The sequence below is a fragment of the Centroberyx gerrardi genome, chromosome 7, assembly GCF_048128805.1.
Source record: "Centroberyx gerrardi isolate f3 chromosome 7, fCenGer3.hap1.cur.20231027, whole genome shotgun sequence".
Classification (NCBI taxonomy): domain Eukaryota; kingdom Metazoa; phylum Chordata; class Actinopteri; order Beryciformes; family Berycidae; genus Centroberyx; species Centroberyx gerrardi.
In genome coordinates this window covers 2280471-2306824 of record NC_136003.1, presented here as the reverse complement: position 1 = coordinate 2306824, position 26354 = coordinate 2280471, and positions in this window count along the sequence as shown.

Sequence of the window (26354 nt, the reverse complement as noted above, 5' to 3'; positions counted from 1 at the left end):
CTGAAAGCTGTCTGGTATTGACCACACAAAATGTCTGATTTTAAGCAGCCAGGTTGTGCTATGATGGAAAGCCAAAAATTGTTGGAAAGAAGAGAACCTAAGCTTTAATTTGATGTGCAACATGTTTGATTTGAAGTAGGTTTACCAGAAATACAGGAGGATAAGTTAGAATATAAAACCTGTTGGCTGCAGGCCTTTTAAAAACAGTTGAATATAACCATAATTCATCAGTGTGCTGCTAGCCACCAGAAGGTTTAAAATGAACAATGTTGGACTCTATGAAAAGGTCTGAATCTGAGCTTTAATTTGAGGTGTCACTCCAGTAAATCAGATCATGCTAGCCTGAACGACCAGGCTAAATATACAGAAAAGATTTGACCTCTGACCCAGCTCTGAAAGCTGTCTGGTATTGACCACACTAAATGTCTGATTTTAAGCAGCCAGGTTGTGCTATGATGGAAAGCCAAAAATTGATGGAAAGAAGACAACCTAAGCTTTAATTTGATGTGCAACATGTTTGATTTGAAGTAGGTTTACCAGAAATACAGGAGGATAAGTTAGAATATAAAACCTGTTGGCTGCAGGCCTTTTGAAAACAGTTGAATATAACCATAATTCATCAGTGTGCTCCTAGCCACCAGAGGGTTTAAAATGAACAATGTTGGACTCTATGAAAACGTCTGAATCCGAGCTTTAAATTGAGGTGTCACTTCAGTAAATCAGATTATGCTAGCCTGAAAGACCAGGCTAAATATACAGAACAGATTTGACCTCTGACCCAGCTCTGAAAGCTGTGTGGTATTGACCACACTAAATGTCTGATTTTAAGCAGCCAGGTTGTGATAGGATGGAAAGCCAACAATTGATGCAAAGAAGTGAACCTAAGCTTTAATTTGATGTGCAACATGTTTGATTTGAAGCAGGTTTACCAGAAATACAGGAGGATAAGTTAGAATATAAAACCAGTTGGCTGCAGGCCTTTTAAAAACAGTTGAATATAACCATAATTCATCAGTGTACTGCTAGCCACCAGAAGGTTTAAAATGAACAATGTTGGACTCTATGAAAAGGTCTGAATCTGAGCTTTAAATTGAGGTATCACTCCAGTAAATCAGATCATGCTAGCCTGAAAGACCAGGCTAAATATACAGAAAAGATTTGACCTCTGACCCAGCTCTGAAAGCTGTCTGGTATTGACCACACAAAATGTCTGATTTTATGCAGCCAGGTTGTGCTATGATGGAAAGCCAACAATTGTTGGAAAGAAGAGAACCTAAGCTTTAATTTGATGTGCAACATGTTTGATTTGAAGCAGGTTTACCAGAAATACAGGAGGATAAGTTAGAATATAAAACCTGTTGGCTGCAGGCCTTTTAAAAACAGTTGAATATAACCATAATTCATCAGTGTGCTGCTAGCCACCAGAAGGTTTAAAATGAACAATGTTGTACTCTATGAAAAGGTCTGAATCTGAGCTTTAAATTGAGGTGTCACTCAAGTAAATCAGATCATGCTAGCCTGAAAGACCAGGCTAAATATACAGAAAAGATTTGACCTCTGACCCAGCTCTGAAAGCTGTCTGGTATTGACCACACTAAATGTCTGATTTTAAGCAGCCAGGTTGTGCTATGATGGAAAGCCAAAAATTGATGGAAAGAAGACAACCTAAGCTTAAATTTGATGTGCAACATGTTTGATTTGAAGTAGGTTTACCAGAAATACAGGAGGATAAGTTAGAATATAAAACCTGTTGGCTGCAGGCCTTTTGAAAACAGTTGAATATAACCATAATTCATCAGTGTGCTCCTAGCCACCAGAGGGTTTAAAATGAACAATGTTGGACTCTATGAAAAGGTCTGAATCTGAGCTTTAATTTGAGGTGTCACTCCAGTAAATCAGATCATGCTAGCCTGAAAGACCAGGCTAAATATACAGAACAGATTTGACCTCTGACCCAGCTCTGAAAGCTGTCTGGTATTGACCACACTAAATGTCTGATTTTAAGCAGCCAGGTTGTGCTATGATGGAAAGCCAAAAATTGATGGAAAGAAGAGAACCTAAGCTTTAATTTGATGTGCAACATGTTTGATTTGAAGCAGGTTTACCAGAAATACAGGAGGATAAGTTAGAATATAAAACCAGTTGGCTGCAGGCCTTTTATAAACAGGTGAATATAACCATAATTCATCAGTGTGCTGCTAGCCACCAGAAGGTTTAAAATGAACAATGTTGTACTCTATGAAAAGGTCTGAATCTGAGCTTTAAATTGAGGTATCACTCCAGTAAATCAGATCATGCTAGCCTGAAAGACCAGGCTAAATATACAGAACAGATTTGACCTCTGACCCAGCTCTGAAAGCTGTCTGGTATTGACCACACAAAATGTCTGATTTTAAGCAGCCAGGTTGTGCTATGATGGAAAGCCAACAATTGTTGGAAAGAAGAGAACCTAAGCTTTAATTTGATGTGCAACATGTTTGATTTGAAGTAGGTTTACCAGAAATACAGGAGGATAAGTTAGAATATAAAACCTGTTGGCTGCAGGCCTTTTAAAAACAGTTGAATATAACCATAATTCATCAGTGTGCTGCTAGCCACCAGAAGGTTTAAAATGAACAATGTTGGACTCTATGAAAAGGTCTGAATCTGAGCTTTAATTTGAGGTATCACTCCAGTAAATCAGATCATGCTAGCCTGAAAGACCAGGCTAAATATACAGAAAAGATTTGACCTCTGACCCAGCTCTGAAAGCTGTCTGGTATTGACCACACAAAATGTCTGATTTTATGCAGCCAGGTTGTGCTATGATGGAAAGCCAACAATTGTTGGAAAGAAGAGAACCTAAGCTTTAATTTGATGTGCAACATGTTTGATTTGAAGCAGGTTTACCAGAAATACAGGAGGATAAGTTAGAATATAAAACCTGTTGGCTGCAGGCCTTTTAAAAACAGTTGAATATAACCATAATTCATCAGTGTGCTGCTAGCCACCAGAAGGTTTAAAATGAACAATGTTGTACTCTATGAAAAGGTCTGAATCTGAGCTTTAAATTGAGGTGTCACTCAAGTAAATCAGATCATGCTAGCCTGAAAGACCAGGCTAAATATACAGAAAAGATTTGACCTCTGACCCAGCTCTGAAAGCTGTCTGGTATTGACCACACTAAATGTCTGATTTTAAGCAGCCAGGTTGTGCTATGATGGAAAGCCAAAAATTGATGGAAAGAAGACAACCTAAGCTTAAATTTGATGTGCAACATGTTTGATTTGAAGTAGGTTTACCAGAAATACAGGAGGATAAGTTAGAATATAAAACCTGTTGGCTGCAGGCCTTTTGAAAACAGTTGAATATAACCATAATTCATCAGTGTGCTCCTAGCCACCAGAGGGTTTAAAATGAACAATGTTGGACTCTATGAAAAGGTCTGAATCTGAGCTTTAATTTGAGGTGTCACTCCAGTAAATCAGATCATGCTAGCCTGAAAGACCAGGCTAAATATACAGAAAAGATTTGACCTCTGACCCAGCTCTGAAAGCTGTCTGGTATTGACCACACTAAATGTCTGATTTTAAGCAGCCAGGTTGTGCTATGATGGAAAGCCAAAAATTGATGGAAAGAAGAGAACCTAAGCTTTAATTTGATGTGCAACATGTTTGATTTGAAGCAGGTTTACCAGAAATACAGGAGGATAAGTTAGAATATAAAACCAGTTGGCTGCAGGCCTTTTATAAACAGGTGAATATAACCATAATTCATCAGTGTGCTGCTAGCCACCAGAAGGTTTAAAATGAACAATGTTGTACTCTATGAAAAGGTCTGAATCTGAGCTTTAAATTGAGGTATCACTCCAGTAAATCAGATCATGCTAGCCTGAAAGACCAGGCTAAATATACAGAACAGATTTGACCTCTGACCCAGCTCTGAAAGCTGTCTGGTATTGACCACACAAAATGTCTGATTTTAAGCAGCCAGGTTGTGCTATGATGGAAAGCCAAAAATTGTTGGAAAGAAGAGAACCTAAGCTTTAATTTGATGTGCAACATGTTTGATTTGAAGTAGGTTTACCAGAAATACAGGAGGATAAGTTAGAATATAAAACCTGTTGGCTGCAGGCCTTTTAAAAACAGTTGAATATAACCATAATTCATCAGTGTGCTGCTAGCCACCAGAAGGTTTAAAATGAACAATGTTGGACTCTATGAAAAGGTCTGAATCTGAGCTTTAATTTGAGGTGTCACTCCAGTAAATCAGATCATGCTAGCCTGAACGACCAGGCTAAATATACAGAAAAGATTTGACCTCTGACCCAGCTCTGAAAGCTGTCTGGTATTGACCACACTAAATGTCTGATTTTAAGCAGCCAGGTTGTGCTATGATGGAAAGCCAAAAATTGATGGAAAGAAGACAACCTAAGCTTTAATTTGATGTGCAACATGTTTGATTTGAAGTAGGTTTACCAGAAATACAGGAGGATAAGTTAGAATATAAAACCTGTTGGCTGCAGGCCTTTTGAAAACAGTTGAATATAACCATAATTCATCAGTGTGCTCCTAGCCACCAGAGGGTTTAAAATGAACAATGTTGGACTCTATGAAAACGTCTGAATCCGAGCTTTAAATTGAGGTGTCACTTCAGTAAATCAGATTATGCTAGCCTGAAAGACCAGGCTAAATATACAGAACAGATTTGACCTCTGACCCAGCTCTGAAAGCTGTGTGGTATTGACCACACTAAATGTCTGATTTTAAGCAGCCAGGTTGTGATAGGATGGAAAGCCAACAATTGATGCAAAGAAGTGAACCTAAGCTTTAATTTGATGTGCAACATGTTTGATTTGAAGCAGGTTTACCAGAAATACAGGAGGATAAGTTAGAATATAAAACCAGTTGGCTGCAGGCCTTTTAAAAACAGTTGAATATAACCATAATTCATCAGTGTACTGCTAGCCACCAGAAGGTTTAAAATGAACAATGTTGGACTCTATGAAAAGGTCTGAATCTGAGCTTTAAATTGAGGTATCACTCCAGTAAATCAGATCATGCTAGCCTGAAAGACCAGGCTAAATATACAGAAAAGATTTGACCTCTGACCCAGCTCTGAAAGCTGTCTGGTATTGACCACACAAAATGTCTGATTTTATGCAGCCAGGTTGTGCTATGATGGAAAGCCAACAATTGTTGGAAAGAAGAGAACCTAAGCTTTAATTTGATGTGCAACATGTTTGATTTGAAGCAGGTTTACCAGAAATACAGGAGGATAAGTTAGAATATAAAACCTGTTGGCTGCAGGCCTTTTAAAAACAGTTGAATATAACCATAATTCATCAGTGTGCTGCTAGCCACCAGAAGGTTTAAAATGAACAATGTTGTACTCTATGAAAAGGTCTGAATCTGAGCTTTAAATTGAGGTGTCACTCAAGTAAATCAGATCATGCTAGCCTGAAAGACCAGGCTAAATATACAGAAAAGATTTGACCTCTGACCCAGCTCTGAAAGCTGTCTGGTATTGACCACACTAAATGTCTGATTTTAAGCAGCCAGGTTGTGCTATGATGGAAAGCCAAAAATTGATGGAAAGAAGACAACCTAAGCTTAAATTTGATGTGCAACATGTTTGATTTGAAGTAGGTTTACCAGAAATACAGGAGGATAAGTTAGAATATAAAACCTGTTGGCTGCAGGCCTTTTGAAAACAGTTGAATATAACCATAATTCATCAGTGTGCTCCTAGCCACCAGAGGGTTTAAAATGAACAATGTTGGACTCTATGAAAAGGTCTGAATCTGAGCTTTAATTTGAGGTGTCACTCCAGTAAATCAGATCATGCTAGCCTGAAAGACCAGGCTAAATATACAGAAAAGATTTGACCTCTGACCCAGCTCTGAAAGCTGTCTGGTATTGACCACACTAAATGTCTGATTTTAAGCAGCCAGGTTGTGCTATGATGGAAAGCCAAAAATTGATGGAAAGAAGAGAACCTAAGCTTTAATTTGATGTGCAACATGTTTGATTTGAAGCAGGTTTACCAGAAATACAGGAGGATAAGTTAGAATATAAAACCAGTTGGCTGCAGGCCTTTTAAAAACAGTTGAATATAACCATAATTCATCAGTGTATTGCTAGCCACCAGAAGGTTTAAAATGAACAATGTTGGACTCTATGAAAAGGTCTGAATCTGAGCTTTAATTTGAGGTGTCACTCCAGTAAATCAGATCATGCTAGCCTGAAAGACCAGGCTAAATATACAGAACAGATTTGACCTCTGACCCAGCTCTGAAAGCTGTCTGGTATTGACCACACTAAATGTCTGATTTTAAGCAGCCAGGTTGTGCTATGATGGAAAGCCAAAAATTGATGGAAAGAAGAGAACCTAAGCTTTAATTTGATGTGCAACATGTTTGATTTGAAGCAGGTTTACCAGAAATACAGGAGGATAAGTTAGAATATAAAACCAGTTGGCTGCAGGCCTTTTATAAACAGGTGAATATAACCATAATTCATCAGTGTGCTGCTAGCCACCAGAAGGTTTAAAATGAACAATGTTGTACTCTATGAAAAGGTCTGAATCTGAGCTTTAAATTGAGGTATCACTCCAGTAAATCAGATCATGCTAGCCTGAAAGACCAGGCTAAATATACAGAACAGATTTGACCTCTGACCCAGCTCTGAAAGCTGTCTGGTATTGACCACACAAAATGTCTGATTTTAAGCAGCCAGGTTGTGCTATGATGGAAAGCCAACAATTGTTGGAAAGAAGAGAACCTAAGCTTTAATTTGATGTGCAACATGTTTGATTTGAAGTAGGTTTACCAGAAATACAGGAGGATAAGTTAGAATATAAAACCTGTTGGCTGCAGGCCTTTTAAAAACAGTTGAATATAACCATAATTCATCAGTGTGCTGCTAGCCACCAGAAGGTTTAAAATGAACAATGTTGGACTCTATGAAAAGGTCTGAATCTGAGCTTTAATTTGAGGTATCACTCCAGTAAATCAGATCATGCTAGCCTGAAAGACCAGGCTAAATATACAGAAAAGATTTGACCTCTGACCCAGCTCTGAAAGCTGTCTGGTATTGACCACACAAAATGTCTGATTTTATGCAGCCAGGTTGTGCTATGATGGAAAGCCAACAATTGTTGGAAAGAAGAGAACCTAAGCTTTAATTTGATGTGCAACATGTTTGATTTGAAGCAGGTTTACCAGAAATACAGGAGGATAAGTTAGAATATAAAACCTGTTGGCTGCAGGCCTTTTAAAAACAGTTGAATATAACCATAATTCATCAGTGTGCTGCTAGCCACCAGAAGGTTTAAAATGAACAATGTTGTACTCTATGAAAAGGTCTGAATCTGAGCTTTAAATTGAGGTGTCACTCAAGTAAATCAGATCATGCTAGCCTGAAAGACCAGGCTAAATATACAGAAAAGATTTGACCTCTGACCCAGCTCTGAAAGCTGTCTGGTATTGACCACACTAAATGTCTGATTTTAAGCAGCCAGGTTGTGCTATGATGGAAAGCCAAAAATTGATGGAAAGAAGACAACCTAAGCTTAAATTTGATGTGCAACATGTTTGATTTGAAGTAGGTTTACCAGAAATACAGGAGGATAAGTTAGAATATAAAACCTGTTGGCTGCAGGCCTTTTGAAAACAGTTGAATATAACCATAATTCATCAGTGTGCTCCTAGCCACCAGAGGGTTTAAAATGAACAATGTTGGACTCTATGAAAAGGTCTGAATCTGAGCTTTAATTTGAGGTGTCACTCCAGTAAATCAGATCATGCTAGCCTGAAAGACCAGGCTAAATATACAGAAAAGATTTGACCTCTGACCCAGCTCTGAAAGCTGTCTGGTATTGACCACACTAAATGTCTTATTTTAAGCAGCCAGGTTGTGCTATGATGGAAAGCCAAAAATTGATGGAAAGAAGAGAACCTAAGCTTTAATTTGATGTGCAACATGTTTGATTTGAAGCAGGTTTACCAGAAATACAGGAGGATAAGTTAGAATATAAAACCAGTTGGCTGCAGGCCTTTTATAAACAGGTGAATATAACCATAATTCATCAGTGTGCTGCTAGCCACCAGAAGGTTTAAAATGAACAATGTTGTACTCTATGAAAAGGTCTGAATCTGAGCTTTAAATTGAGGTATCACTCCAGTAAATCAGATCATGCTAGCCTGAAAGACCAGGCTAAATATACAGAACAGATTTGACCTCTGACCCAGCTCTGAAAGCTGTCTGGTATTGACCACACAAAATGTCTGATTTTAAGCAGCCAGGTTGTGCTATGATGGAAAGCCAAAAATTGTTGGAAAGAAGAGAACCTAAGCTTTAATTTGATGTGCAACATGTTTGATTTGAAGTAGGTTTACCAGAAATACAGGAGGATAAGTTAGAATATAAAACCTGTTGGCTGCAGGCCTTTTAAAAACAGTTGAATATAACCATAATTCATCAGTGTGCTGCTAGCCACCAGAAGGTTTAAAATGAACAATGTTGGACTCTATGAAAAGGTCTGAATCTGAGCTTTAATTTGAGGTGTCACTCCAGTAAATCAGATCATGCTAGCCTGAACGACCAGGCTAAATATACAGAAAAGATTTGACCTCTGACCCAGCTCTGAAAGCTGTCTGGTATTGACCACACTAAATGTCTGATTTTAAGCAGCCAGGTTGTGCTATGATGGAAAGCCAAAAATTGATGGAAAGAAGACAACCTAAGCTTTAATTTGATGTGCAACATGTTTGATTTGAAGTAGGTTTACCAGAAATACAGGAGGATAAGTTAGAATATAAAACCTGTTGGCTGCAGGCCTTTTGAAAACAGTTGAATATAACCATAATTCATCAGTGTGCTCCTAGCCACCAGAGGGTTTAAAATGAACAATGTTGGACTCTATGAAAACGTCTGAATCCGAGCTTTAAATTGAGGTGTCACTTCAGTAAATCAGATTATGCTAGCCTGAAAGACCAGGCTAAATATACAGAACAGATTTGACCTCTGACCCAGCTCTGAAAGCTGTGTGGTATTGACCACACTAAATGTCTGATTTTAAGCAGCCAGGTTGTGATAGGATGGAAAGCCAACAATTGATGCAAAGAAGTGAACCTAAGCTTTAATTTGATGTGCAACATGTTTGATTTGAAGCAGGTTTACCAGAAATACAGGAGGATAAGTTAGAATATAAAACCAGTTGGCTGCAGGCCTTTTAAAAACAGTTGAATATAACCATAATTCATCAGTGTACTGCTAGCCACCAGAAGGTTTAAAATGAACAATGTTGGACTCTATGAAAAGGTCTGAATCTGAGCTTTAAATTGAGGTATCACTCCAGTAAATCAGATCATGCTAGCCTGAAAGACCAGGCTAAATATACAGAAAAGATTTGACCTCTGACCCAGCTCTGAAAGCTGTCTGGTATTGACCACACAAAATGTCTGATTTTATGCAGCCAGGTTGTGCTATGATGGAAAGCCAACAATTGTTGGAAAGAAGAGAACCTAAGCTTTAATTTGATGTGCAACATGTTTGATTTGAAGCAGGTTTACCAGAAATACAGGAGGATAAGTTAGAATATAAAACCTGTTGGCTGCAGGCCTTTTAAAAACAGTTGAATATAACCATAATTCGTCAGTGTGCTGCTAGCCACCAGAAGGTTTAAAATGAACAATGTTGTACTCTATGAAAAGGTCTGAATCTGAGCTTTAAATTGAGGTGTCACTCAAGTAAATCAGATCATGCTAGCCTGAAAGACCAGGCTAAATATACAGAAAAGATTTGACCTCTGACCCAGCTCTGAAAGCTGTCTGGTATTGACCACACTAAATGTCTGATTTTAAGCAGCCAGGTTGTGCTATGATGGAAAGCCAAAAATTGATGGAAAGAAGACAACCTAAGCTTAAATTTGATGTGCAACATGTTTGATTTGAAGTAGGTTTACCAGAAATACAGGAGGATAAGTTAGAATATAAAACCTGTTGGCTGCAGGCCTTTTGAAAACAGTTGAATATAACCATAATTCATCAGTGTGCTCCTAGCCACCAGAGGGTTTAAAATGAACAATGTTGGACTCTATGAAAAGGTCTGAATCTGAGCTTTAATTTGAGGTGTCACTCCAGTAAATCAGATCATGCTAGCCTGAAAGACCAGGCTAAATATACAGAAAAGATTTGACCTCTGACCCAGCTCTGAAAGCTGTCTGGTATTGACCACACTAAATGTCTGATTTTAAGCAGCCAGGTTGTGCTATGATGGAAAGCCAAAAATTGATGGAAAGAAGAGAACCTAAGCTTTAATTTGATGTGCAACATGTTTGATTTGAAGCAGGTTTACCAGAAATACAGGAGGATAAGTTAGAATATAAAACCAGTTGGCTGCAGGCCTTTTAAAAACAGTTGAATATAACCATAATTCATCAGTGTATTGCTAGCCACCAGAAGGTTTAAAATGAACAATGTTGGACTCTATGAAAAGGTCTGAATCTGAGCTTTAAATTGAGGTATCACTCCAGTAAATCAGATCATGCTAGCCTGAAAGACCAGGCTAAATATACAGAACAGATTTGACCTCTGACCCAGCTCTGAAAGCTGTCTGGTATTGACCACACAAAATGTCTGATTTTAAGCAGCCAGGTTGTGCTATGATGGAAAGCCAAAAATTGATGGAAAGAAGAGAACCTAAGCTTTAATTTGATGTGCAACATGTTTGATTTGAAGTAGGTTTACCAGAAATACAGGAGGATAAGTTAGAATATAAAACCTGTTGGCTGCAGGCCTTTTGAAAACAGTTGAATATAACCATAATTCATCAGTGTGCTCCTAGCCACCAGAGGGTTTAAAATGAACAATGTTGGACTCTATGAAAACGTCTGAATCCGAGCTTTAAATTGAGGTGTCACTTCAGTAAATCAGATTATGCTAGCCTGAAAGACCAGGCTAAATATACAGAACAGATTTGACCTCTGACCCAGCTCTGAAAGCTGTGTGGTATTGACCACACTAAATGTCTGATTTTAAGCAGCCAGGTTGTGATAGGATGGAAAGCCAACAATTGATGCAAAGAAGTGAACCTAAGCTTTAATTTGATGTGCAACATGTTTGATTTGAAGCAGGTTTACCAGAAATACAGGAGGATAAGTTAGAATATAAAACCAGTTGGCTGCAGGCCTTTTAAAAACAGTTGAATATAACCATAATTCATCAGTGTACTGCTAGCCACCAGAAGGTTTAAAATGAACAATGTTGGACTCTATGAAAAGGTCTGAATCTGAGCTTTAAATTGAGGTATCACTCCAGTAAATCAGATCATGCTAGCCTGAAAGACCAGGCTAAATATACAGAAAAGATTTGACCTCTGACCCAGCTCTGAAAGCTGTCTGGTATTGACCACACAAAATGTCTGATTTTATGCAGCCAGGTTGTGCTATGATGGAAAGCCAACAGTTGTTGGAAAGAAGAGAACCTAAGCTTTAATTTGATGTGCAACATGTTTGATTTGAAGCAGGTTTACCAGAAATACAGGAGGATAAGTTAGAATATAAAACCAGTTGGCTGCAGGCCTTTTAAAAACAGTTGAATATAACCATAATTCATCAGTGTACTGCTAGCCACCAGAAGGTTTAAAATGAACAATGTTGGACTCTATGAAAAGGTCTGAATCTGAGCTTTAAATTGAGGTATCACTCCAGTAAATCAGATCATGCTAGCCTGAAAGACCAGGCTAAATATACAGAAAAGATTTGACCTCTGACCCAGCTCTGAAAGCTGTCTGGTATTGACCACACAAAATGTCTGATTTTATGCAGCCAGGTTGTGCTATGATGGAAAGCCAACAGTTGTTGGAAAGAAGAGAACCTAAGCTTTAATTTGATGTGCAACATGTTTGATTTGAAGCAGGTTTACCAGAAATACAGGAGGATAAGTTAGAATATAAAACCAGTTGGCTGCAGGCCTTTTAAAAACAGTTGAATATAACCATAATTCATCAGTGTGCTGCTAGCCACCAGAAGGTTTAAAATGAACAATGTTGTAATCTATGAAAAGGTCTGAATCTGAGCTTTAAATTGAGGTGTCACTCCAGTAAATCAGATCATGCTAGCCTGAAAGACCAGGCTAAATATACAGAAAAGATTTGACCTCTGACCCAGCTCTGAAAGCTGTCTGGTATTGACCACACTAAATGTCTTATTTTAAGCAGCCAGGTTGTGCTATGATGGAAAGCCAAAAATTGATGGAAAGAAGAGAACCTAAGCTTTAATTTGATGTGCAACATGTTTGATTTGAAGCAGGTTTACCAGAAATACAGGAGGATAAGTTAGAATATAAAACCAGTTGGCTGCAGGCCTTTTATAAACAGGTGAATATAACCATAATTCATCAGTGTGCTGCTAGCCACCAGAAGGTTTAAAATGAACAATGTTGGACTCTATGAAAAGGTCTGAATCTGAGCTTTAAATTGAGGTATCACTCCAGTAAATCAGATCATGCTAGCCTGAAAGACCAGGCTAAATATACAGAACAGATTTGACCTCTGACCCAGCTCTGAAAGCTGTCTGGTATTGACCACACAAAATGTCTGATTTTAAGCAGCCAGGTTGTGCTATGATGGAAAGCCAAAAATTGTTGGAAAGAAGAGAACCTAAGCTTTAATTTGATGTGCAACATGTTTGATTTGAAGTAGGTTTACCAGAAATACAGGAGGATAAGTTAGAATATAAAACCTGTTGGCTGCAGGCCTTTTAAAAACAGTTGAATATAACCATAATTCATCAGTGTGCTGCTAGCCACCAGAAGGTTTAAAATGAACAATGTTGGACTCTATGAAAAGGTCTGAATCTGAGCTTTAATTTGAGGTGTCACTCCAGTAAATCAGATCATGCTAGCCTGAACGACCAGGCTAAATATACAGAAAAGATTTGACCTCTGACCCAGCTCTGAAAGCTGTCTGGTATTGACCACACTAAATGTCTGATTTTAAGCAGCCAGGTTGTGCTATGATGGAAAGCCAAAAATTGATGGAAAGAAGACAACCTAAGCTTTAATTTGATGTGCAACATGTTTGATTTGAAGTAGGTTTACCAGAAATACAGGAGGATAAGTTAGAATATAAAACCTGTTGGCTGCAGGCCTTTTGAAAACAGTTGAATATAACCATAATTCATCAGTGTGCTCCTAGCCACCAGAGGGTTTAAAATGAACAATGTTGGACTCTATGAAAACGTCTGAATCCGAGCTTTAAATTGAGGTGTCACTTCAGTAAATCAGATTATGCTAGCCTGAAAGACCAGGCTAAATATACAGAACAGATTTGACCTCTGACCCAGCTCTGAAAGCTGTGTGGTATTGACCACACTAAATGTCTGATTTTAAGCAGCCAGGTTGTGATAGGATGGAAAGCCAACAATTGATGCAAAGAAGTGAACCTAAGCTTTAATTTGATGTGCAACATGTTTGATTTGAAGCAGGTTTACCAGAAATACAGGAGGATAAGTTAGAATATAAAACCAGTTGGCTGCAGGCCTTTTAAAAACAGTTGAATATAACCATAATTCATCAGTGTACTGCTAGCCACCAGAAGGTTTAAAATGAACAATGTTGGACTCTATGAAAAGGTCTGAATCTGAGCTTTAAATTGAGGTATCACTCCAGTAAATCAGATCATGCTAGCCTGAAAGACCAGGCTAAATATACAGAAAAGATTTGACCTCTGACCCAGCTCTGAAAGCTGTCTGGTATTGACCACACAAAATGTCTGATTTTATGCAGCCAGGTTGTGCTATGATGGAAAGCCAACAATTGTTGGAAAGAAGAGAACCTAAGCTTTAATTTGATGTGCAACATGTTTGATTTGAAGCAGGTTTACCAGAAATACAGGAGGATAAGTTAGAATATAAAACCTGTTGGCTGCAGGCCTTTTAAAAACAGTTGAATATAACCATAATTCGTCAGTGTGCTGCTAGCCACCAGAAGGTTTAAAATGAACAATGTTGTACTCTATGAAAAGGTCTGAATCTGAGCTTTAAATTGAGGTGTCACTCAAGTAAATCAGATCATGCTAGCCTGAAAGACCAGGCTAAATATACAGAAAAGATTTGACCTCTGACCCAGCTCTGAAAGCTGTCTGGTATTGACCACACTAAATGTCTGATTTTAAGCAGCCAGGTTGTGCTATGATGGAAAGCCAAAAATTGATGGAAAGAAGACAACCTAAGCTTAAATTTGATGTGCAACATGTTTGATTTGAAGTAGGTTTACCAGAAATACAGGAGGATAAGTTAGAATATAAAACCTGTTGGCTGCAGGCCTTTTGAAAACAGTTGAATATAACCATAATTCATCAGTGTGCTCCTAGCCACCAGAGGGTTTAAAATGAACAATGTTGGACTCTATGAAAAGGTCTGAATCTGAGCTTTAATTTGAGGTGTCACTCCAGTAAATCAGATCATGCTAGCCTGAAAGACCAGGCTAAATATACAGAAAAGATTTGACCTCTGACCCAGCTCTGAAAGCTGTCTGGTATTGACCACACTAAATGTCTGATTTTAAGCAGCCAGGTTGTGCTATGATGGAAAGCCAAAAATTGATGGAAAGAAGAGAACCTAAGCTTTAATTTGATGTGCAACATGTTTGATTTGAAGCAGGTTTACCAGAAATACAGGAGGATAAGTTAGAATATAAAACCAGTTGGCTGCAGGCCTTTTAAAAACAGTTGAATATAACCATAATTCATCAGTGTATTGCTAGCCACCAGAAGGTTTAAAATGAACAATGTTGGACTCTATGAAAAGGTCTGAATCTGAGCTTTAAATTGAGGTATCACTCCAGTAAATCAGATCATGCTAGCCTGAAAGACCAGGCTAAATATACAGAACAGATTTGACCTCTGACCCAGCTCTGAAAGCTGTCTGGTATTGACCACACAAAATGTCTGATTTTAAGCAGCCAGGTTGTGCTATGATGGAAAGCCAAAAATTGATGGAAAGAAGAGAACCTAAGCTTTAATTTGATGTGCAACATGTTTGATTTGAAGTAGGTTTACCAGAAATACAGGAGGATAAGTTAGAATATAAAACCTGTTGGCTGCAGGCCTTTTGAAAACAGTTGAATATAACCATAATTCATCAGTGTGCTCCTAGCCACCAGAGGGTTTAAAATGAACAATGTTGGACTCTATGAAAACGTCTGAATCCGAGCTTTAAATTGAGGTGTCACTTCAGTAAATCAGATTATGCTAGCCTGAAAGACCAGGCTAAATATACAGAACAGATTTGACCTCTGACCCAGCTCTGAAAGCTGTGTGGTATTGACCACACTAAATGTCTGATTTTAAGCAGCCAGGTTGTGATAGGATGGAAAGCCAACAATTGATGCAAAGAAGTGAACCTAAGCTTTAATTTGATGTGCAACATGTTTGATTTGAAGCAGGTTTACCAGAAATACAGGAGGATAAGTTAGAATATAAAACCAGTTGGCTGCAGGCCTTTTAAAAACAGTTGAATATAACCATAATTCATCAGTGTACTGCTAGCCACCAGAAGGTTTAAAATGAACAATGTTGGACTCTATGAAAAGGTCTGAATCTGAGCTTTAAATTGAGGTATCACTCCAGTAAATCAGATCATGCTAGCCTGAAAGACCAGGCTAAATATACAGAAAAGATTTGACCTCTGACCCAGCTCTGAAAGCTGTCTGGTATTGACCACACAAAATGTCTGATTTTATGCAGCCAGGTTGTGCTATGATGGAAAGCCAACAGTTGTTGGAAAGAAGAGAACCTAAGCTTTAATTTGATGTGCAACATGTTTGATTTGAAGCAGGTTTACCAGAAATACAGGAGGATAAGTTAGAATATAAAACCAGTTGGCTGCAGGCCTTTTAAAAACAGTTGAATATAACCATAATTCATCAGTGTACTGCTAGCCACCAGAAGGTTTAAAATGAACAATGTTGGACTCTATGAAAAGGTCTGAATCTGAGCTTTAAATTGAGGTATCACTCCAGTAAATCAGATCATGCTAGCCTGAAAGACCAGGCTAAATATACAGAAAAGATTTGACCTCTGACCCAGCTCTGAAAGCTGTCTGGTATTGACCACACAAAATGTCTGATTTTATGCAGCCAGGTTGTGCTATGATGGAAAGCCAACAGTTGTTGGAAAGAAGAGAACCTAAGCTTTAATTTGATGTGCAACATGTTTGATTTGAAGCAGGTTTACCAGAAATACAGGAGGATAAGTTAGAATATAAAACCAGTTGGCTGCAGGCCTTTTAAAAACAGTTGAATATAACCATAATTCATCAGTGTGCTGCTAGCCACCAGAAGGTTTAAAATGAACAATGTTGTAATCTATGAAAAGGTCTGAATCTGAGCTTTAAATTGAGGTGTCACTCCAGTAAATCAGATCATGCTAGCCTGAAAGACCAGGCTAAATATACAGAAAAGATTTGACCTCTGACCCAGCTCTGAAAGCTGTCTGGTATTGACCACACTAAATGTCTGATTTTAAGCAGCCAGGTTGTGATAGGATGGAAAGCCAACAATTGATGCAAAGAAGTGAACCTAAGCTTTAATTTGATGTGCAACATGTTTGATTTGAAGTAGGTTTACCAGAAATACAGGAGGATAAGTTAGAATATAAAACCTGTTGGCTGCAGGCCTTTTGAAAACAGTTGAATATAACCATAATTCATCAGTGTGCTCCTAGCCACCAGAGGGTTTAAAATGAACAATGTTGGACTCTATGAAAAGGTCTGAATCTGAGCTTTAATTTGAGGTGTCACTCCAGTAAATCAGATCATGCTAGCCTGAAAGACCAGGCTAAATATACAGAAAAGATTTGACCTCTGACCCAGCTCTGAAAGCTGTCTGGTATTGACCACACTAAATGTCTGATTTTAAGCAGCCAGGTTGTGCTATGATGGAAAGCCAAAAATTGATGGAAAGAAGAGAACCTAAGCTTTAATTTGATGTGCAACATGTTTGATTTGAAGCAGGTTTACCAGAAATACAGGAGGATAAGTTAGAATATAAAACCAGTTGGCTGCAGGCCTTTTAAAAACAGTTGAATATAACCATAATTCATCAGTGTATTGCTAGCCACCAGAAGGTTTAAAATGAACAATGTTGGACTCTATGAAAAGGTCTGAATCTGAGCTTTAAATTGAGGTATCACTCCAGTAAATCAGATCATGCTAGCCTGAAAGACCAGGCTAAATATACAGAACAGATTTGACCTCTGACCCAGCTCTGAAAGCTGTCTGGTATTGACCACACAAAATGTCTGATTTTAAGCAGCCAGGTTGTGCTATGATGGAAAGTCAAAAATTGTTGGAAAGAAGAGAACCTAAGCTTTAATTTGATGTGCAACATGTTTGATTTGAAGTAGGTTTACCAGAAATACAGGAGGATAAGTTAGAATATAAAACCTGTTGGCTGCAGGCCTTTTAAAAACAGTTGAATATAACCATAATTCATCAGTGTGCTGCTAGCCACCAGAAGGTTTAAAATGAACAATGTTGGACTCTATGAAAAGGTCTGAATCTGAGCTTTAATTTGAGGTGTCACTCCAGTAAATCAGATCATGCTAGCCTGAACGACCAGGCTAAATATACAGAAAAGATTTGACCTCTGACCCAGCTCTGAAAGCTGTCTGGTATTGACCACACTAAATGTCTGATTTTAAGCAGCCAGGTTGTGCTATGATGGAAAGCCAAAAATTGATGGAAAGAAGACAACCTAAGCTTTAATTTGATGTGCAACATGTTTGATTTGAAGTAGGTTTACCAGAAATACAGGAGGATAAGTTAGAATATAAAACCTGTTGGCTGCAGGCCTTTTGAAAACAGTTGAATATAACCATAATTCATCAGTGTGCTCCTAGCCACCAGAGGGTTTAAAATGAACAATGTTGGACTCTATGAAAACGTCTGAATCCGAGCTTTAAATTGAGGTGTCACTTCAGTAAATCAGATTATGCTAGCCTGAAAGACCAGGCTAAATATACAGAACAGATTTGACCTCTGACCCAGCTCTGAAAGCTGTGTGGTATTGACCACACTAAATGTCTGATTTTAAGCAGCCAGGTTGTGATAGGATGGAAAGCCAACAATTGATGCAAAGAAGTGAACCTAAGCTTTAATTTGATGTGCAACATGTTTGATTTGAAGCAGGTTTACCAGAAATACAGGAGGATAAGTTAGAATATAAAACCAGTTGGCTGCAGGCCTTTTAAAAACAGTTGAATATAACCATAATTCATCAGTGTACTGCTAGCCACCAGAAGGTTTAAAATGAACAATGTTGGACTCTATGAAAAGGTCTGAATCTGAGCTTTAAATTGAGGTATCACTCCAGTAAATCAGATCATGCTAGCCTGAAAGACCAGGCTAAATATACAGAAAAGATTTGACCTCTGACCCAGCTCTGAAAGCTGTCTGGTATTGACCACACAAAATGTCTGATTTTATGCAGCCAGGTTGTGCTATGATGGAAAGCCAACAATTGTTGGAAAGAAGAGAACCTAAGCTTTAATTTGATGTGCAACATGTTTGATTTGAAGCAGGTTTACCAGAAATACAGGAGGATAAGTTAGAATATAAAACCTGTTGGCTGCAGGCCTTTTAAAAACAGTTGAATATAACCATAATTCATCAGTGTGCTGCTAGCCACCAGAAGGTTTAAAATGAACAATGTTGTAATCTATGAAAAGGTCTGAATCTGAGCTTTAAATTGAGGTGTCACTCAAGTAAATCAGATCATGCTAGCCTGAAAGACCAGGCTAAATATACAGAAAAGATTTGACCTCTGACCCAGCTCTGAAAGCTGTCTGGTATTGACCACACTAAATGTCTGATTTTAAGCAGCCAGGTTGTGCTATGATGGAAAGCCAAAAATTGATGGAAAGAAGACAACCTAAGCTTAAATTTGATGTGCAACATGTTTGATTTGAAGTAGGTTTACCAGAAATACAGGAGGATAAGTTAGAATATAAAACCTGTTGGCTGCAGGCCTTTTGAAAACAGTTGAATATAACCATAATTCATCAGTGTGCTCCTAGCCACCAGAGGGTTTAAAATGAACAATGTTGGACTCTATGAAAAGGTCTGAATCTGAGCTTTAATTTGAGGTGTCACTCCAGTAAATCAGATCATGCTAGCCTGAAAGACCAGGCTAAATATACAGAAAAGATTTGACCTCTGACCCAGCTCTGAAAGCTGTCTGGTATTGACCACACTAAATGTCTGATTTTAAGCAGCCAGGTTGTGCTATGATGGAAAGCCAAAAATTGATGGAAAGAAGAGAACCTAAGCTTTAATTTGATGTGCAACATGTTTGATTTGAAGCAGGTTTACCAGAAATACAGGAGGATAAGTTAGAATATAAAACCAGTTGGCTGCAGGCCTTTTAAAAACAGTTGAATATAACCATAATTCATCAGTGTACTGCTAGCCACCAGAAGGTTTAAAATGAACAATGTTGGACTCTATGAAAAGGTCTGAATCTGAGCTTTAAATTGAGGTATCACTCCAGTAAATCAGATCATGCTAGCCTGAAAGACCAGGCTAAATATACAGAACAGATTTGACCTCTGACCCAGCTCTGAAAGCTGTCTGGTATTGACCACACAAAATGTCTGATTTTATGCAGCCAGGTTGTGCTATGATGGAAAGCCAACAATTGATGCAAAGAAGTGAACCTAAGCTTTAATTTGATGTGCAACATGTTTGATTTGAAGCAGGTTTACCAGAAATACAGGAGGATAAGTTAGAATATAAAACCTGTTGGCTGCAGGCCTTTTGAAAACAGCTGAATATAACCATAATTCATCAGTGTGCTGCTAGCCACCAGAGTGTTTAAAATGAACAATGTTGGACTCTATGAAAAGGTCTGAATCTGAGCTTTAAATTGAGGTGTCACTTCAGTAAATCAGATTATGCTAGCCTGAAAGACCAGGCTAAATATACAGAACAGATTTGACCTCTGACCCAGCTCTGAAAGCTGTGTGGTATTGACCACACTAAATGTCTGATTTTAAGCAGCCAGGTTGTGCTATGATGGAAAGCCAAAAATTGATGGAAAGAAGAGAACCTAAGCTTTAATTTGATGTGCAACATGTTTGATTTGAAGCAGGTTTACCAGAAATACAGGAGGATAAGTTAGAATATAAAACCAGTTGGCTGCAGGCCTTTTAAAAACAGTTGAATATAACCATAATTCATCAGTGTGCTGCTAGCCACCAGAAGGTTTAAAATGAACAATGTTGGACTCTATGAAAAGGTCTGAATCTGAGCTTTAATTTGAGGTGTCACTCCAGTAAATCAGATCATGCTAGCCTGAAAGACCAGGCTAAATATACAGAAAAGATTTGACCTCTGACCCAGCTCTGAAAGCTGTCTGGTATTGACCACACTAAATGTCTGATTTTAAGCAGCCAGGTTGTGATATGATGGAAAGCCAACAATTGATGCAAAGAAGTGAACCTAAGCTTTAATTTGATGTGCAACATGTTTGATTTGAAGCAGGTTTACCAGAAATACAGGAGGATAAGTTAGAATATAAAACCTGTTGGCTGCAGGCCTTTTAAAAACAGCTGAATATAACCATAATTCATCAGTGTGCTGCTAGCCACCAGAATTTTTAAAATGAACAATGTTGGACTCTATGAAAAGGTCTGAATCTGAGCTTTAAATTGAGGTATCACTCCAGTAAATCAGATCATGCTAGCCTGAAAGACCAGGCTAAATATACAGAAAAAATTTGACCTCTGACCCAGCTCTGAAAGCTGTCTGGTATTGCCCACACTAAATGTCTGGTTTTAAGCAGCCAGGTTGTGCTATGATGGAAAGCCAAAAATTGATGGAAAGAAGAGAACCTAAGCTTTAATTTGATGTGCAACATGTTTGATTTGAAGCAGGTTTACCAGAAATACAGGAGGATAAGTTAGAATATAAAACCAGTTGGCTGCAGGCCTTTTAAAAACAGTTGAATATAACCATAATTCATCAGTGTACTGCTAGCCACCAGAAGGTTTAAAATGAACAATGTTGGACTCTATGAAAAGGTCTGAATCTGAGCTTTAAATTGAGGTATCACTCCAGTAAATCAGATCATGCTAGCCTGAAAGACCAGGCTAAATATACAGAAAAGATTTGACCTCTGACCCAGCTCTGAAAGCTGTCTGGTATTGACCACACTAAATGTCTGATTTTATGCAGCCAGGTTGTGCTATGATGGAAAGCCAAAAATTGATGGAAAGAAGAGAACCTAAGCTTTAATTTGATGTGCAACATGTTTGATTTGAAGCAGGTGTACCAGAAATACAGGAGGATAAGTTAGAATATAAAACCTGTTGGCTGCAGGCCTTTTATAAACAGGTGAATATAACCATAATTCATCAGTGTGCTGCTAGCCACCAGAGGGTTTAAAATGAACAATGTTGGACTCTATGAAAAGGTCTGAATCTGAGCTTTAAATTGAGGTGTCACTTCAGTAAATCAGATTATGCTAGCCTGAAAGACCAGGCTAAATATACAGAACAGATTTGACCTCTGACCCAGCTCTGAAAGCTGTGTGGTATTGACCACACTAAATGTCTGATTTTAAGCAGCCAGGTTGTGCTATGATGGAAAGCCAAAAATTGATGGAAAGAAGAGAACCTAAGCTTTAATTTGATGTGCAACATGTTTGATTTGAAGCAGGTTTACCAGAAATACAGGAGGATAAGTTAGAATATAAAACCAGTTGGCTGCAGGCCTTTTAAAAACAGTTGAATATAACCATAATTCATCAGTGTGCTGCTAGCCACCAGAAGGTTTAAAATGAACAATGTTGGACTCTATGAAAAGGTCTGAATCTGAGCTTTAATTTGAGGTGTCACTCCAGTAAATCAGATCATGCTAGCCTGAAAGACCAGGCTAAATATACAGAAAAGATTTGACCTCTGACCCAGCTCTGAAAGCTGTCTGGTATTGACCACACTAAATGTCTGATTTTAAGCAGCCAGGTTGTGCTATGATGGAAAGCCAAAAATTGATGGAAAGAAGAGAACCTAAGCTTTAATTTGATGTGCAACATGTTTGATTTGAAGCAGGTTTACCAGAAATACAGGAGGATAAGTTAGAATATAAAATCAGTTGGCTGCAGGCCTTTTAAAAACAGTTGAATATAACCATAATTCATCAGTGTACTGCTAGCCACCAGAAGGTTTAAAATGAACAATGTTGGACTCTATGAAAAGGTCTGAATCTGAGCTTTAAATTGAGGTATCACTCCAGTAAATCAGATCATGCTAGCCTGAAAGACCAGGCTAAATATACAGAACAGATTTGACCTCTGACCCAGCTCTGAAAGCTGTCTGGTATTGACCACACAAAATGTCTGATTTTATGCAGCCAGGTTGTGCTATGATGGAAAGCCAACAATTGTTGGAAAGAAGAGAACCTAAGCTTTAATTTGATGTGCAACATGTTTGATTTGAAGCAGGTTTACCAGAAATACAGGAGGATAAGTTAGAATATAAAACCTGTTGGCTGCAGGCCTTTTAAAAACAGCTGAATATAACCATAATTCATCAGTGTGCTGCTAGCCACCAGAAGGTTTAAAATGAACAATGTTGTACTCTATGAAAAGGTCTGAATCTGAGCTTTAAATTGAGGTGTCACTCAAGTAAATCAGATCATGCTAGCCTGAAAGACCAGGCTAAATATACAGAAAAGATTTGACCTCTGACCCAGCTCTGAAAGCTGTCTGGTATTGACCACACTAAATGTCTGATTTTAAGCAGCCAGGTTGTGATAGGATGGAAAGCCAACAATTGATGCAAAGAAGTGAACCTAAGCTTTAATTTGATGTGCAACATGTTTGATTTGAAGCAGGTTTACCAGAAATACAGGAGGATAAGTTAGAATATAAAACCTGTTGGCTGCAGGCCTTTTAAAAACAGCTGAATATAACCATAATTCATCAGTGTGCTGCTAGCCACCAGAGGGTTTAAAATGAACAATGTTGGACTCTATGAAAAGGTCTGAATCTGAGCTTTAAATTGAGGTGTCACTTCAGTAAATCAGATTATGCTAGCCTGAAAGACCAGGCTAAATATACAGAACAGATTTGACCTCTGACCCAGCTCTGAAAGCTGTGTGGTATTGACCACACTAAATGTCTGATTTTAAGCAGCCAGGTTGTGCTATGATGGAAAGCCAAAAATTGATGGAAAGAAGAGAACCTAAGCTTTAATTTGATGTGCAACATGTTTGATTTGAAGCAGGTTTACCAGAAATACAGGAGGATAAGTTAGAATATAAAACCAGTTGGCTGCAGGCCTTTTAAAAACAGTTGAATATAACCATAATTCATCAGTGTGCTGCTAGCCACCAGAAGGTTTAAAATGAACAATGTTGGACTCTATGAAAAGGTCTGAATCTGAGCTTTAAATTGAGGTGTCACTCCAGTAAATCAGATCATGCTAGCCTGAAAGACCAGGCTAAATATACAGAAAAGATTTGACCTCTGACCCAGCTCTGAAAGCTGTCTGGTATTGACCACACTAAATGTCTGATTTTAAGCAGCCAGGTTGTGATAGGATGGAAAGCCAACAATTGATGCAAAGAAGTGAACCTAAGCTTTAATTTGATGTGCAACATGTTTGATTTGAAGCAGGTTTACCAGAAATACAGGAGGATAAGTTAGAATATAAAACCTGTTGGCTGCAGGCCATTTAAAAACAGCTGAATATAACCATAATTCATCAGTGTGCTGCTAGCCACCAGAATTTTTAAAATGAACAATGTTGGACTCTATGAAAAGGTCTGAATCTGAGCTTTAAATTGAGGTATCACTCCAGTAAATCAGATCATGCTAGCCTGAAAGACCAGGCTAAATATACAGAAAAGATTTGACCTCTGACTCAGCTCTGAAAGCTGTCTGGTATTGCCCACACTAAATGTCTGGTTTTAAGCAGCCAGGTTGTGCTATGATGGAAAGCCAAAAATTGATGGAAAGAAGAGAACCTAAGCTTTAATTTGATGTGCAACATGTTTGATTTGAAGTAGGTTTACCAGAAATACAGGAGGATAAGTTAGAATATAAAACCAGTTGGCTGCAGGCCTTTTAAAAACAGTTGAATATAACCATAATTCATCAGTGTACTGGTAGCCACCAGAAGGTTTAAAATGAACAATGTTGGACTCTATGAAAAGGTCTGAATCTGAGCTTTAAATTGAGGTATCACTCCAGTAAATCAGATCATGCTAGCCTGAAAGACCAGGCTAAATATACAGAAAAGATTTGACCTCTGACCCAGCTCTGAAAGCTGTCTGGTATTGACCACACAAAATGTCTGATTTTATGCAGCCAGGTTGTGCTATGATGGAAAGCCAACAATTGTTGGAAAGAAGAGAACCTAAGCTTTAATTTGATGTGCAACATGTTTGATTTGAAGCAGGTGTACCAGAAATACAGGAGGATAAGTTAGAATATAAAACCTGTTGGCTGCAGGCCTTTTATAAACAGGTGAATATAACCATAATTCATCAGTGTGCTGCTAGCCACCAGAGGGTTTAAAATGAACAATGTTGGACTCTATGAAAAGGTCTGAATCTGAGCTTTAAATTGAGGTGTCACTTCAGTAAATCAGATTATGCTAGCCTGAAAGACCAGGCTAAATATACAGAACAGATTTGACCTCTGACCCAGCTCTGAAAGCTGTGTGGTATTGACCACACTAAATGTCTGATTTTAAGCAGCCAGGTTGTGCTATGATGGAAAGCCAAAAATTGATGGAAAGAAGAGAACCTAAGCTTTAATTTGATGTGCAACATGTTTGATTTGAAGCAGGTTTACCAGAAATACAGGAGGATAAGTTAGAATATAAAACCAGTTGGCTGCAGGCCTTTTAAAAACAGTTGAATATAACCATAATTCATCAGTGTGCTGCTAGCCACCAGAAGGTTTAAAATGAACAATGTTGGACTCTATGAAAAGGTCTGAATCTGAGCTTTAATTTGAGGTGTCACTCCAGTAAATCAGATCATGCTAGCCTGAAAGACCAGGCTAAATATACAGAAAAGATTTGACCTCTGACCCAGCTCTGAAAGCTGTCTGGTATTGACCACACTAAATGTCTGATTTTAAGCAGCCAGGTTGTGCTATGATGGAAAGCCAAAAATTGATGGAAAGAAGAGAACCTAAGCTTTAATTTGATGTGCAACATGTTTGATTTGAAGCAGGTTTACCAGAAATACAGGAGGATAAGTTAGAATATAAAATCAGTTGGCTGCAGGCCTTTTAAAAACAGTTGAATATAACCATAATTCATCAGTGTACTGCTAGCCACCAGAAGGTTTAAAATGAACAATGTTGGACTCTATGAAAAGGTCTGAATCTGAGCTTTAAATTGAGGTATCACTCCAGTAAATCAGATCATGCTAGCCTGAAAGACCAGGCTAAATATACAGAACAGATTTGACCTCTGACCCAGCTCTGAAAGCTGTCTGGTATTGACCACACAAAATGTCTGATTTTATGCAGCCAGGTTGTGCTATGATGGAAAGCCAACAATTGTTGGAAAGAAGAGAACCTAAGCTTTAATTTGATGTGCAACATGTTTGATTTGAAGCAGGTTTACCAGAAATACAGGAGGATAAGTTAGAATATAAAACCTGTTGGCTGCAGGCCTTTTAAAAACAGCTGAATATAACCATAATTCATCAGTGTGCTGCTAGCCACCAGAAGGTTTAAAATGAACAATGTTGTACTCTATGAAAAGGTCTGAATCTGAGCTTTAAATTGAGGTGTCACTCAAGTAAATCAGATCATGCTAGCCTGAAAGACCAGGCTAAATATACAGAAAAGATTTGACCTCTGACCCAGCTCTGAAAGCTGTCTGGTATTGACCACACTAAATGTCTGATTTTAAGCAGCCAGGTTGTGATAGGATGGAAAGCCAACAATTGATGCAAAGAAGTGAACCTAAGCTTTAATTTGATGTGCAACATGTTTGATTTGAAGCAGGTTTACCAGAAATACAGGAGGATAAGTTAGAATATAAAACCTGTTGGCTGCAGGCCTTTTAAAAACAGCTGAATATAACCATAATTCATCAGTGTGCTGCTAGCCACCAGAGGGTTTAAAATGAACAATGTTGGACTCTATGAAAAGGTCTGAATCTGAGCTTTAAATTGAGGTGTCACTTCAGTAAATCAGATTATGCTAGCCTGAAAGACCAGGCTAAATATACAGAACAGATTTGACCTCTGACCCAGCTCTGAAAGCTGTGTGGTATTGACCACACTAAATGTCTGATTTTAAGCAGCCAGGTTGTGCTATGATGGAAAGCCAAAAATTGATGGAAAGA